Here is a 13,240-nt window from a genome sequence, read left to right as displayed (position 1 = left end):
ATAAGGGGAAAAAAAAATTGAAAAGAACCATTTCAAGTTAGAGACCGTAGCAGTTCCAGGGCAATGCCGTGTTGGAAAAGAATTTAAATATTTAATTGTAATTCCTATTAACAGAGCCTCATAATCATTCTTATCTTCTAGAATAGCTTGTCAAACATGAAAAAACATTTATTACTGAAACAGACTGTATCTGGATAAGAATCATAAGCAGGAACATACTTTAATTACCTTTGCCAATATCTGCAACCAAGGCAGTCATCTTCTCATAAATTTCACTTTATATCACAATTATTCCTTTCAATTTTATATGACTTTTCTTTGTTCGTTTGGGTCAGGTAGGTTGATAGCTTTTGAGACTAGCTTGTCTGTCAAGTGGAATGGAGGACAGTTTATAAGTTGAAGATTTCTATTTTAGTATGTCATTCCCAGAAAAAAACAGCAATGCAAAGAAGACTATTTTAATCAGAACTTTTGAATGAAGGCATGGGCATTTCATAACTTCATAAATTATAATCATCAGTGCAAAAAGCTGAACTCCTTAAAAGCCCTTCCACAGTTAATACTGAGCTGGTTACTTTTGAGGACACAACTTGTACCTATACAATAAAAAGAGGGAAATGAATTCCTCCTAAAGAGGAGGCTTTAACATCCTTACCTTTTTAATTAAAAAAAAAATACATTAAAATAATAACAGAAAACAGCTACAAGCACAAGTATGCATCTTTTACATAACAGCATAGAGAAGCAATGAAAATATTCCACCTGTCACTTAGTCACTGAAGTTTTGAATGAGTTCCTGAGTCAGTGCCAACCACAGATTAAGGACAGAAGATAAATTTTTATGCCATATATCAAATGAACTAGAGAATAAATTGATTTCCTTCTGTTTTCTAAGTAAGTAAAAGCAAAATAAATAAATAAATAAATAAAAAACCTTACAGTCAACCAGGACAAAAGATAAAAAAAAAATCCTCATGATGTAAGGAGGAAAAGTACAAGAAGAAAAGACATACTTAGAAATATTAATAATAATAATTTAAAAAGCAATCCTGCCCTCAGATCTCATGGCTGAATCAGACTCAGCAATGACCTCGCTTTCTCTAAACACACAGGATGACTGCTGACATGATTCTATGTGTTTATGAGGGACAGTAAGTACATGCTACTGATAATGCTATACTTTGAGTACAGGATTAAGTGTTTTTCCTTCTATTTCTTAGTCAATGCAATATGATTCTTTAGTGCTGTAGATGAGATTGCATTCGTGTTTGGTCTTTCTGTAGGTAATGTGTATGAGAAGAAGATTTTATAGATATTTTGGGAAAAGATTATTTGCACAGTTTCATTCTTTTGAAGGAACTCATAGTACTAGACATCAGTATGGCTGTACTCTTACATATGCAACCTAATACTTGCCTTCACCTTAGTAAAATCATATCAAAAAAGGACAATGGTTGAAGCACCCTCAAGACATGTGTTACTTCTTCCCTAGACCACTTTAGGCTTACATTCTAGAAGCTATTCTTAAAAACTCACAGTTTTGCCCAGACTCAACAGAGATGATTCTTCCTATACAAAAGTTCTATTCAGCTCTCTAATTTATGGATAGACTTCAACAACAGACTTGAGTGTATTTGTATCATGTGAAGGAAGCTCTTTTTTGGCTAAGGTATTTGCCATCTTCACAACGTCGTCCTACATTAAGCATATACTTCTCCTTTTATGAGGATACTCATATTTTTTTTTTCTTCACCCAAATATGGTTGCAAAATGAAACATATTGCTATGATTCTGTGATGGAATGATAAAAATCAGTAGACACAGAAAAGGCAACTGAGGTAATCTACCTGGAATTGTGCAAGACATTCGACATGGTCCCGCACCTTATCCTTAGCTCTAAATTGGAGAGCTATGATGGCTGGATAAAGAATTGGTTGGAGTCATATCCAGTGGGTTGTTGTCAATAGCTCAATGTCCAGGTGGCGGTCAGTCAGGACTAGTGTTCCCCAGGGGTCCATCTTGGGACTGGTACTCTTTAACATCTTTATCAATGACACAAACAATGTAATTGAGCACACCCTCAGCACGCTTCTGGTGACACTAAGCTGAGTGGTGCAGTTGACACAATAGAAGGTAGAGATACCATCAGGAGGAATCTGGACACACTCAGAAAGTGGGTACATGAGAATCTAATGAGGTTTAACAAGGCCAAGAGCAAGGCGTTGCACATGGCTCGAGGCAATCCCAGATACAAGTACAGACTGGGAGGAGAGAAGAAATCATTGAAATCAGTCCTGTGGCAAAGGACTTGGGGCTCCTGAGGGACTTGCAGCCCAGGAGGCCAAGAGTATTCTGGTCTGCATCAAAAGAGAAGTAGCAGCAGGAAGGGGAAGGTGACTGTCCCCCTCTACTCTGCCTTTGTGATGCCCATCTGGAGTACCGTGTCCAGGTCTGGAGCCTCCAGTGCAGGTCCAGAAGAAGGCCATGAAGATGATAAAAGGGCAGGAGCACCTCTCCTATGAATGAAGGTTGAGGAAGTTGGACTTGTTTAGACTGGAGAAGAGAAGCCTCCAGGGAAATCTCATTGCAGATCTCCAGTACTTGAATTGAGCTTACAAGCAAGACAGGGACCAGCTTTTTATATGGTCTGATAGCGATAGCACAAGGGGAAATGGCTTTAAACTGAAAAAGTGAAGCAAGGAAGACATTTTTTACTCAAAGGGAGGTGAGGAAATGGAACAGATTGTCCAGAGAGGTTGTGGATGCCCCATCTCTGGAGGAATTCAAGGCCAGGTTGGATGGCAATCTTTAAGTTGCAACTCCCTACTCCTCACAAGTAGTGTTTATTGTTTTTGTTGTATTTCTTTCTGCAAATAACCCAGCGGATTTTAATGGAAACACTATCAGCATCTTCCACAGCTGAATACAAGTATGGTGATGAGAAAAACTGCACTTGATTGGAACCAGATTCTTTCATTTTTGAAATGGTCTTAAGACTCAGAATTTCTCTTGTCTTTCTGACATTACTTCTTTAATATCTGATACCATTACTCTGGAATGAACAATTATGAAGACAGTTCCATGTTTTTAAAAGGCAATCTAAGATAAGATTGCCAAATGAATGTTGTATATTAAACTATAGATCTTTAACAGATTTCAAAGATATTTATCTAAGTATTCATAAAATAGCATTTATTATATCTATTTTTATCCATAGTTTCCTCTTTTTCCCCTTCTTTTCCTTAATGTTTGAGATTTGTTTTAAGTATCATGTGATTTGTTATAAATACATCCTTAGCGACTTTCTTGTTTTTACACAAGAAAGCAAACAAACAAACAAAAACAAATCTTACAACAGTCAAGGACAAAGAAGATAGGCTATGTATTACCAAAGCTGTCTCAAATCAAGGCAGGGTACTAAAAATGCCAGCTAGTTACATATGCCACATTGCTCTCTACTATATAAATCCTTACCACTGCTATGTTCTTTTCCTACTGAATGTAGAAGTATTAGCTGTAATTTGTCACTGTGGTATGTCAAGGAAGGAAGATTTGCTCTTAAAATTCCTCTTGGAGAGTAAACAGCAGCCTGCAGAGCAGCATTTGTTTATATCACTTTTGGTACGATGAATAACACACTTAGAAAGATATATTGAACATGAAACATGGAAGTGTAAAAGTTCTGACTTGTGTTAAGTATTCACTGCCATTTCTGCCAGTACTAATATACGAAGCCATCTAATTCAGGCAAAGCCAATATAGGTCATTAAAATATATCACGACTAAAAACTCTTGCACATAACTTGTCACATTCCCCTCTTTTATTTTTTTTTCCACTTATTCAACATTTCTGTCCACTACTTAGCAGTCACCACATCTCATCTAAGTTCTATCTGCTGTTCAGCGATAAAAGGAAATTATTCCTGCTGTATCTATATATTTCTCCATATGTACATAGATACACCCACACTGCAAATGCTGAGGCACTATCCACTGCTGAAGTAAATTCTTTATGGATGACGAATTACATTGATGCACTGTGCTCTCTACCCACACACCAAAAACCCCTAAGCACTGACAATGTTACACTGCCTGTAGCTACCACGAGACTGAAAATATTTAAGGTACTCAAAACATTTTTCCCATAAGAAAGGAAGCAATCACCCAATCTATCTTCTAGTGCATAATATGGGTACTTTGGGATGTGACTGAAAACATCTTTGGAAGCACTAGAGTGGAAGAATTTCATCTAATGAGGCAGTAAAACTACAGCTGTACCACATCCTAGTCAATAATTACTTAGCATCTAAGGCTACAGGGGAATTTGCTGAAGATTCATACATATGTGAAGAAAAAACATTTGATTCACAGAAACATTATAACTTCACTGACCTTTACACGCTGCTCATCAGATACCCATATAGCTACAAGCAGAACAAAGACCAGCCACTCCCACACCTATCTTAGCTTAGATGCATTTATAGAGGCACGTGGAGTATAGCCATGTTCTTTGGCCCAGGTTTCCTAATCACCTGAGCAGGGGGATTGCAATCAGCCCTCCTTTCATTGCAGCCAATGAGATTGTTTGGGGAAAAAAAATGTGTCAGTGTGCAAAAATCTGAAAATAGGCCCAAACTTGGGTATTCTCCCAGCGTAAAGTTGGGAGCCATATATAAACCCTTAGTCAGAAGTTGAGAAGTGTCCCTGTATACTGAGGTTCAAATACAGCATTGTCACTTTTATAGTTCTTCCTGGCTATTGCATAGCTGTGTGACTGTTCCTGTAAAGTGTTCCTTAATTTAAGTTACATATAGATAGAGAAAATACTAGTATGCAGAATCCTGGCAAAGCCTTTTTCTTTTTTTTTTTTTCAAACCATTGCTACCAATTCAGCTGTTTACATTTGCTTTAAGATTCAATCTGCAGCTCAAGGCCAGTAATTTGTACATTATACTAAGGTACTCAACTCAAAAAGTTCATGAGAAAATGATGTTGCTGATAGAAAGCCAGGGGAAGAAAAATGTAAGATACAATATAATCACAGAACAAAGCATTTTAAACATCAAATGCATTGTATAATATGTTATTCTTCATAAAACAACAACTCTGACTTCTCCTTGATCGTTACCTGCATTGAAGGAGACTGTAAGTAGCTGCTGTGTCACGGAGTTAACTAGATCGATTTTCTGGTAGTTCATTGTATGGTGGGGCCTCTTTTGCACGTGATACTTCTTTTCCTGGTGATGTTCCAAACTTTTTACCTTCAGGCCAGTTCATGATCACCTCTAGGATTCCTGGACAGCTGAGATTCCCCATCCGTGCTCGTTGTGTAATCAGCGCAATCCACTTACTCCAAGTGGCATCAGTAGCATGATGGGTGGAGGGAACCTTTCCCTTAAACATCCAGTTCAGCACTGGCAGTCGAGGTGCCAGAAGGAGCTGTGTTTCAGTACCAATTACTTCAGAAGCAGCCCAAACCCCCTCATACGCGGCTAAGATCTCCTTTCCAGTTGGAGTGTAGCCCTCTTCTGACCCCCTGCAGGCTCGACTCCAGAATCCCAGGGGTCGGCCTCGGGTCTCTCCTGAGGCTCTTTGCCACAAACTCCAAGTGGAACCTTTCTCTAAAGCAGCAGTGTAGAGGATGTTCTTTATACCCTGTCCCATTCGTACTGGCCCTAGGGCCAGGGCTCAGGCTATTTCCTGTTTAATCTGTTCAAAAGCCTGCTGCTGCTCCGGGCCCCATGTAAACTCATTCTTCATTCGCGTCACATGATAAAGAGGACTTACAAAGGGGCTGTAGTTTGGAACATGCATTCTCCAAAAGCCCACTACGCCCAGAAAAGATTGTGTCTCTCTCTTGCTAGTGGGTGAAGACATGGCAGTGATTTTGTTGGGATGTGACGACGGCCATCTTGCCACTTTATACCTAGGAACTGAATCTCCTGAGCTTTGCTCCGCTTAATAGCAAAACCAGCACACAGAAGAATTTGGATTATTCGCTCTCCTTTCATGAAGACTTCTGCTGCTGTATCGCCCCACACAACGATATCATCAATGTACTGCAGGTGCTCAGGAGCACTGCCTTGTTCCAATACAGTTTGGATCAACCCATAGCAAATGGTTGGGCTGTGTTTCCACGCCTCCGGCAAACGGTTCCAAGTATATTGAACACCCCTCCATGTGAAAGCAAACTGTGGCCTACATTCTTCGGCCAAAGGAATGGAAAAGAAGGTGTTAGCAATGTCAATGGTGGCATACCATTTGGCTGCCTTTGACTTTAGTTCATATTGGAGCTCTAACATGTCCGGCACAGCAGCACTCAGTGGGGGTGTGACTTCATTCAGGCCACGGTAGTCCACCTTCAGTCTCCATTCTCTACTGGCTTTACGCACTGGCCATATGGGGCTGTTAAAGGGTGAGTAAGTTTTGTTGATCACCCCCTGACCCTCTAGTTGACAAATCAACTTATGAGTAGGGAGTAAGGAATCCCTGTTGGTACGGTACTGCTGTCTGTGTACCGTTTTTGTGGCAATCGGTACCTGTTACTCTTTTACTTGCAGCAACCCCATAACAGACGGATCTTCTGATAGGCCAGGCAAAACAGACAGCTGCTTAATGTTGTCTGTGTCCACAGCAGCTATCCAAAAGGCCCATCGATACCCCTTAGGATCCTTGAAATGCCCCCTTCTGAGGTAATCGATACCTAGTATACATGGAGCCCCCGGGTCAGTTAAAATAGGATGTTTTTGCCAGTCCTTACCAGTGAGGCTTATCTCGGCCTCCAACACAGTCAATTCTTGAGAGCCTCCAGTCACCCCGGGAATACAGATTGATTCTGTCCCTTCATGACTCGAGGGCATCAGAGTGCACTGTGCACCAGTATCCACCAGTGCCTTATATTTCAGTGGTTCTGACGTGCCAGGCCATCGAATCCACACAGTCCAATATACTCGATTATCCCTTTCCCCCTCTGACTGAGGGCAGGGCCCCTCTATTCATTACCTGTGATAAGTAGAGCAACTGCACTGGTGGTTGATCTGCTTTGTAATTCTTTCACCCGTGCTCGTAATACAGGAGTAGCTTGGTCGTGCCATTTTCTCATGTCTTCTCCATGGTCACGTAGGTAACGCCACAAGGCAATTCGTGATGTATTGTTCCTCACTGGAGCCGGAAAGCGTTTGCCTTTAGTAGTTGAGATTTCTGATGGTGCCCGTGAGCAGGAAGGTTCACCGTCATTAATTAGTTGGATTCACATTAGTTTGATCAGCTCCTTCATTAGACTCTTTTGATTATCCTGATCTTCATCGAGCGTTTCTGATACTGCCACAGGTTTGTCACGATTAATCTGTAGAGACATTTGCTCCTGCATTTCATTCAGTTGGTCCGTTATTTGTGACATGGCGGCAATGGAAACGTGAGTTGGGGGTAGCTGTTGTTCGTAGTTTTGGAGCGTAAGAATCAATTCAAAAACTAAGGGTATTGTCTCTTGTTCCTGGTATCTGTCATTAGCTGATATTAGTGTACCAGCATATCTGTCTGGTGCTGTTGTTATGAGTCTCTGCGATATCTCAGGCGTCGTTCTCACTCTCTCAGGGTCGTGGTCTTGTCGTGGATGGTTAGGGTCAAACAACATTTCCACCACAGCCATTTCCCTCAAATACTGGATACCTTTTTCAACTGTATCCCATCTTTTCATCACAGGCTTCAAGCCGTCTTTGAAGCGATACCTTTCTTTCACGGCTATTAACACTCGTTCCCAGAGAGTGGCAGACTCATCCAAACATCGACTAATTCCTCGGTCAATAGCTGGGTCTCTGGCAATGGCTCCTAGTTGGTGAGCTTCATTACCATCTAGAAACAAACTATTGGCCCCACGGTCCCAACAACGAAGCAACCAGGAAACAAGAGTTTCATTTGGGCCCCATGTGAACTCCTTTCTTGAGCCTTGGATTTCAGTCATCTTCAGAGGCCAACGAGTAGTAATAAGGATGTCCTCATCATCATTCTCTTCTGCATGTCTCTTAGTTTTTCCTTTTCCTTTTTGCGATGGTGGTGGTTCTGAGGAGGGCCCCTCACCTCGATCTTCCTACACCTCCTCCTCCGCTTCTTCTCTTTTTCGTTCTAGATGCGTGGACACTCGTTTCCATTTCTTGCCTTCCACAGGAGCAACTGATATTGTTACTGGTGTCTCTTGTAACTGATTAGATTTGACTTGGAGATTCTCCATTTTGGCTTGAATCTCAGCTCGGAAACTCTCTCTCTCCAGAATAGTATTATATAGGGCACGGTAAGCACAAGCCAAACCCCAAATAAGTTGTATCTCCTTAGATTTATGTAAGCCGCACTGTCCCTGACTCAAATACTGACTTAGTTTCTCAGGATCCCACAGGTGTTCAAGAGTAAAATCCCATGATATTGCGGGTCCCCTTGCTTTTAAGATCTTTCCTAAACCTCTCCATATTCCCTGCCAGTCAGCATTCTCTGGTTCTGGAGGAGACTCCTTCCCTTTATAAAGGAATACAATCCAGGAAAGTAATAGCACGCACCCCAACACGAGTATTAATTCGAGATTCGAAAACCGTCTGACAAACCGATAAGAAAGCCTTGGAGACTGGTCTGAACATCGTGCTGTTCGTAAAATTAGCCATTCCATCTGGGATGTAAATGTCAAAATTCAAACCATACCACATTGCATATAGGTACCATGCAGGTGTCTCCATCAATGCCCTTAGGTAGTTATATATGAACACAATTCCACAATAAGTAATTATGACATTGATAATTCGCCAATAAGTTGAGAATAACATGACAGCTTGTAAGCCTTCACTCAACACTCTCACGATGAAAAGTGGGTTCATTGCTGGTGTCTATTAAAAAGGGGTTAATGAATTGAAACTGACAAGAGGAAGGAGGAAAAAGGAAAAAAAAAGAAAAAAGGCACTAGCCAGACTAAGCAGTGCTCAAAGTTTACAAATATCCCAGAACACTGGCAGCACGTCTAGTCTTTCAAGGTCAAGTTTTCCAGCACAGAAACCTAAACTATTGATAATGCCCCCTAACGAAGCTCTCTAAGAGCAGAGAGAGAGATTTGTTCTAAAAGCTAAAAAGCAGAATTGCCCGCATTCTCCACCAAAAAATCTGTCACAGAGTTAACAAGATCAATTTACGCCCGTGAAAGGGGGCGGTAGGCCCCTGCCCTTGAAATGCCCACCCCACAAAATGGGAAGGAAGGGAGGAAAACAAAAACAGCGGCAACAATCTGTGGAGGAAAACTTATTTTACTAACTATGATATCGGAATGCAAGATAACACAATATAATACAATCTGATTGAAATTGAGACTAATAAATCAAATAAAAGAGAGAGAGTTCCCAAGACCGATTCAAACCTGAAAAGCTTGGAATGGCCCAGGAAAGCACCCTCCAGCACCCACTGCCAGGCAGTAAGAGACCGCCCCACCCAGAAGAGCCAGATCCCATGACTTCTGTAATGTATAGGGATAGGTGCCTGGAACTGAAGCATTAACACTTGAACTCCCAGTACACTACATGATGTTTTGATGCGGAATACTGAGAACCAAAAACAAAAAAAACATAAAACCATGACATGCTGTCATATTCTGTGCACTTGTGCAACACATATAGTCTTTATCTCCTAAGTAGGAGTCTGTTCTATACTTCTATGTTTACAAATTACACTGAAATATTTGCAGTACACTGAAATGTTATTGTTAGGAAAATACCTACATAATACTACACGCATGAGTTATTACCATATCAAATGTAAATGATGTTTTACAGAGGTTTCTAATGCCTTAGAAACAGATGCAGATTTTATTTCCAATTTAGACATATTTCTACCTGCAAGAGTTATTTTTACTGAGTCATTTGGCAAAGATTAATTGAGCTAGTTTATACTATACAAGAACAGAAAACAAATACAAGTTCTTTATAATGTGTTGTTGTGTATATGTTAACTTAAAACATCTTAGACACAGATAATTCATTAATGAGATTTAAATCTTCAGATTTTAGACCCATTTGTTTAGGGCTCAAAAAAGGAAACTGAAGCATGCAAATCCTGGCAGTTGCTTGTTTTATTACATTATTCACTGGGTGTGTTTTACATAAGTGACAATTCACAGTGAATTTTTTTTTATTTACAGTACAGAGTACATTGGAATCATGTTCAGGGCTTTCAGAAACCTACAAGGAAGCATGCTGTTATCTCAGTATTTAAAAAAACAAGACTAAGTGCATGCCTTACCTTTTCCAAGCAACAATTATGTACCCAGTTCCAGATTTACTGGAGAAACCTTTAATACAGAAAGGGCCTGTCAAATTGTAAATGTAGTTCCCAGGTTAAGTTCTGAGGTCTGAGTGTACCGATGCTGCTCTCAGCCAAGTTTATTATTTTATTATACTTTCTATTGATTGCTATCATCACTCTATTGACTGGCTGTGTATGGTGTTTGAGAAGGTTCAGAAGAATCAATAAAGCTGTGGGGATTTTGGTGGGAACAGGATTAATTGCCTATTGTGGCCTACAAAAATAATTTTGTTTTAGAAATAAATAAAAGGAGGAAAGCAGATATAGGTGTCTTCCGAAAACTTGTACCGCATTAAAAAGTTATAGTTAACAATTCATCATTTTACAAAGGAAAATATGCAGTTAATAAATTTATCTTTAAATATATTCATGGTTCTGTATAGCTCAGCATCCTTCCTGCTGATGCTTCAGAAAGCATGGGGTGCTGTCAACAGGGAAAGGAGCTCTGTTCCATATATACAATTTACCTTGGAGATCACAATATGGCCAGCTTGCTCACCTTTATCCTGTGTGGCTTTTTCATCAACATTATGGACCTTGTGGTCAAGGGATGAAGGTGGGCAGTGGATATCACTGCATCCCAGAATGCTTGAGGTTGGAATGGACCTTTCAGCCTCCTCTGATCCAACCCAGGGCTACCTAGAGCTGGTTGCCTCCAAGGAGACAGTCTCCATAATCTCAGTAGCCTGGTCTAGTGCTCAGGCATCCTCACAGTCAAAAATGTCAGAAGGAAGCTTCATTGCCTCTTGTCCTGTCACTGAATTCTACAGAAAGAGCCTAACTCTGTCATCTTTGCACCCTCTCTTCAGGTATTTACATCGGTTAAGATCACCCAAGCCCGTTCTTCTCAAAATTGTTTTCTGGCTAGTAATTTATTCCATATTTATCTTCCCTATTTTTCCATATTTTGTTATACTATGGTCTTATATTAAACACGGGTTTAAGGCTCTACCACATTTAAAAACATATTACAGAAAAGACTGTGAAAAACAATTTATAGTTTGCATATGTGGATTATGCATCCATTCTAAACATACTTGGAAAAAAGAAGCAAAATAAAGAGCTAGTATATATGTGTTGAAGGACTTTTTAATGCTTTTTTCCCCAAGAATATTATCCCAAACTGTGAAAAGAATTAACTCAAACATTTTTGCTACTTTAAGGTGTATCATTAGACAATGTAGTGTGAATAAAAAAATATGTGCAACATTAATATTCCACAATGCTGTAGCTCATGACAAAGATTTAATGTGAACAGAGCAGGAATTTAATTAAATCATTGTTATAACAGTGCCGTAATTAAGACAGGTTCTTTTTTCTTAACACAGTAGTAGATGTCTGAGATTTAAGCCTTCATTTTTAAATATAAAACTGCAAAAAAAAAAAAGTCTAAATTTCATATGCAAAAAATGTTTCATTCAAGTTGCATCAAAGTAAAACAAAGCAGCATAGATTGTAGTCACAAGGCATGATACCAAAGTAAAAAAAAATAATTTTAAAATTTCAGGATTTATCCAGTGCAATTTACCTCACTACTTCGTTAACCTTTTTGTTGTCGTCAATATGAACATTTGGACAAACCATTTCAAAATCTTTTCTAGCTGAATGCACGTTATATGGGGTGTCCCACAGTATGGCACGGGCCGCCCATTCTAAGCGACACATTGAAACCATGTCCAAAAGAGATCAGGATATAAAGTGCTCCTTTATAAATCTAGGATTTCTTCCAAGGTATCAATCTGAGCAAGCAGAGGTGCACTCAACCCCTCCAATCTAATCAAAGGAATTAGTTACGTTTTAGCTCAAGTATGCAGTGTGAATCCACTTGGGCTGGGAACCACATAATGGTGTTTTATAGCCTTAGACAAATTTATCCAAATGAACGATTTTACAGTCATCATGACCTGATACACTTACCAAGTTTTGTTCCTTTCACTAGCCTGCCCAGGTCGAGTCACACCTACTGATTTAATACAGTATACCCAGCAAGGGAGATCAAGTCCCATAAAGAGGAGAACATCATGTCAGGAAGCATAAAGAGCACTGATCAGCAGAACAGAGCCTTTGAAATGTAGTCTGTATGCTATTAAAACTGAACCAAAACTGAGAAACTCTTATTATCATTCAACCTACAATAGTAACTTAAAATAGATTATAATTATGGCTGGTGTAAATTATTTTAACAATAAAATTTCTAATAATACCATTAAATGTTATATGCCTTTTTGAAATATAACACATAGGTCAATTTTTGATTAAGAGTAAAACTTCTCCAAGAGAAATAATTTCATTAATTCCTCTGATTAATATAACAGTCAACTTTTCATGTGTTTAAATAAATATGAGTGTACCAAAGAGGCAAGTATAACAGAAATGGTTACGAAAATATATTGAAAGCTATTAAATTTAAGCTGAAATTACAGCAATGCAGGTACTGTTTTGCTGTAGAAGGGAGAAACTTTCAGAGCCACAGATTCTTCCCTATGAAAACTTTGCTCTGCAGAATGTCGACATTTCCATTCACATTTTCAACACCAGCTACATTTTCTACTTAGAAGAAAATTAGTTTCATAAAGCTCCACATTTATCATTTCATGGTGTTCTTCACACTTTTGATTCAGCATTTATGAGCTTGCATTGAGCTAGAAGTTTATTATTATCCATTTATAGGAAGCCAACAAAATAGTAAATTATGTATTTGAAAACTTGGCTGGGTGACATTTTAAAAGTTCACTGGGCTTTTTTTTTTTTTTTTTCTTAGAGTAGAAATTTGTTGCAAACACTCAAGATCTGATAACTGATTCCCATTTAGATGTCATTGAGACATAAGTGCAATGTATTTTCATTAATATTTCATTGTGTAATTGTGTCTTACTTTGACATTGCCATCTAGTAGTTATTTGTCCTATGT

The sequence above is a fragment of the Meleagris gallopavo genome, chromosome 9 (assembly GCF_000146605.3).
Source record: "Meleagris gallopavo isolate NT-WF06-2002-E0010 breed Aviagen turkey brand Nicholas breeding stock chromosome 9, Turkey_5.1, whole genome shotgun sequence".
Lineage (NCBI taxonomy): Eukaryota > Metazoa > Chordata > Aves > Galliformes > Phasianidae > Meleagris > Meleagris gallopavo.
Note: the sequence above shows the minus strand (reverse complement) of the source record.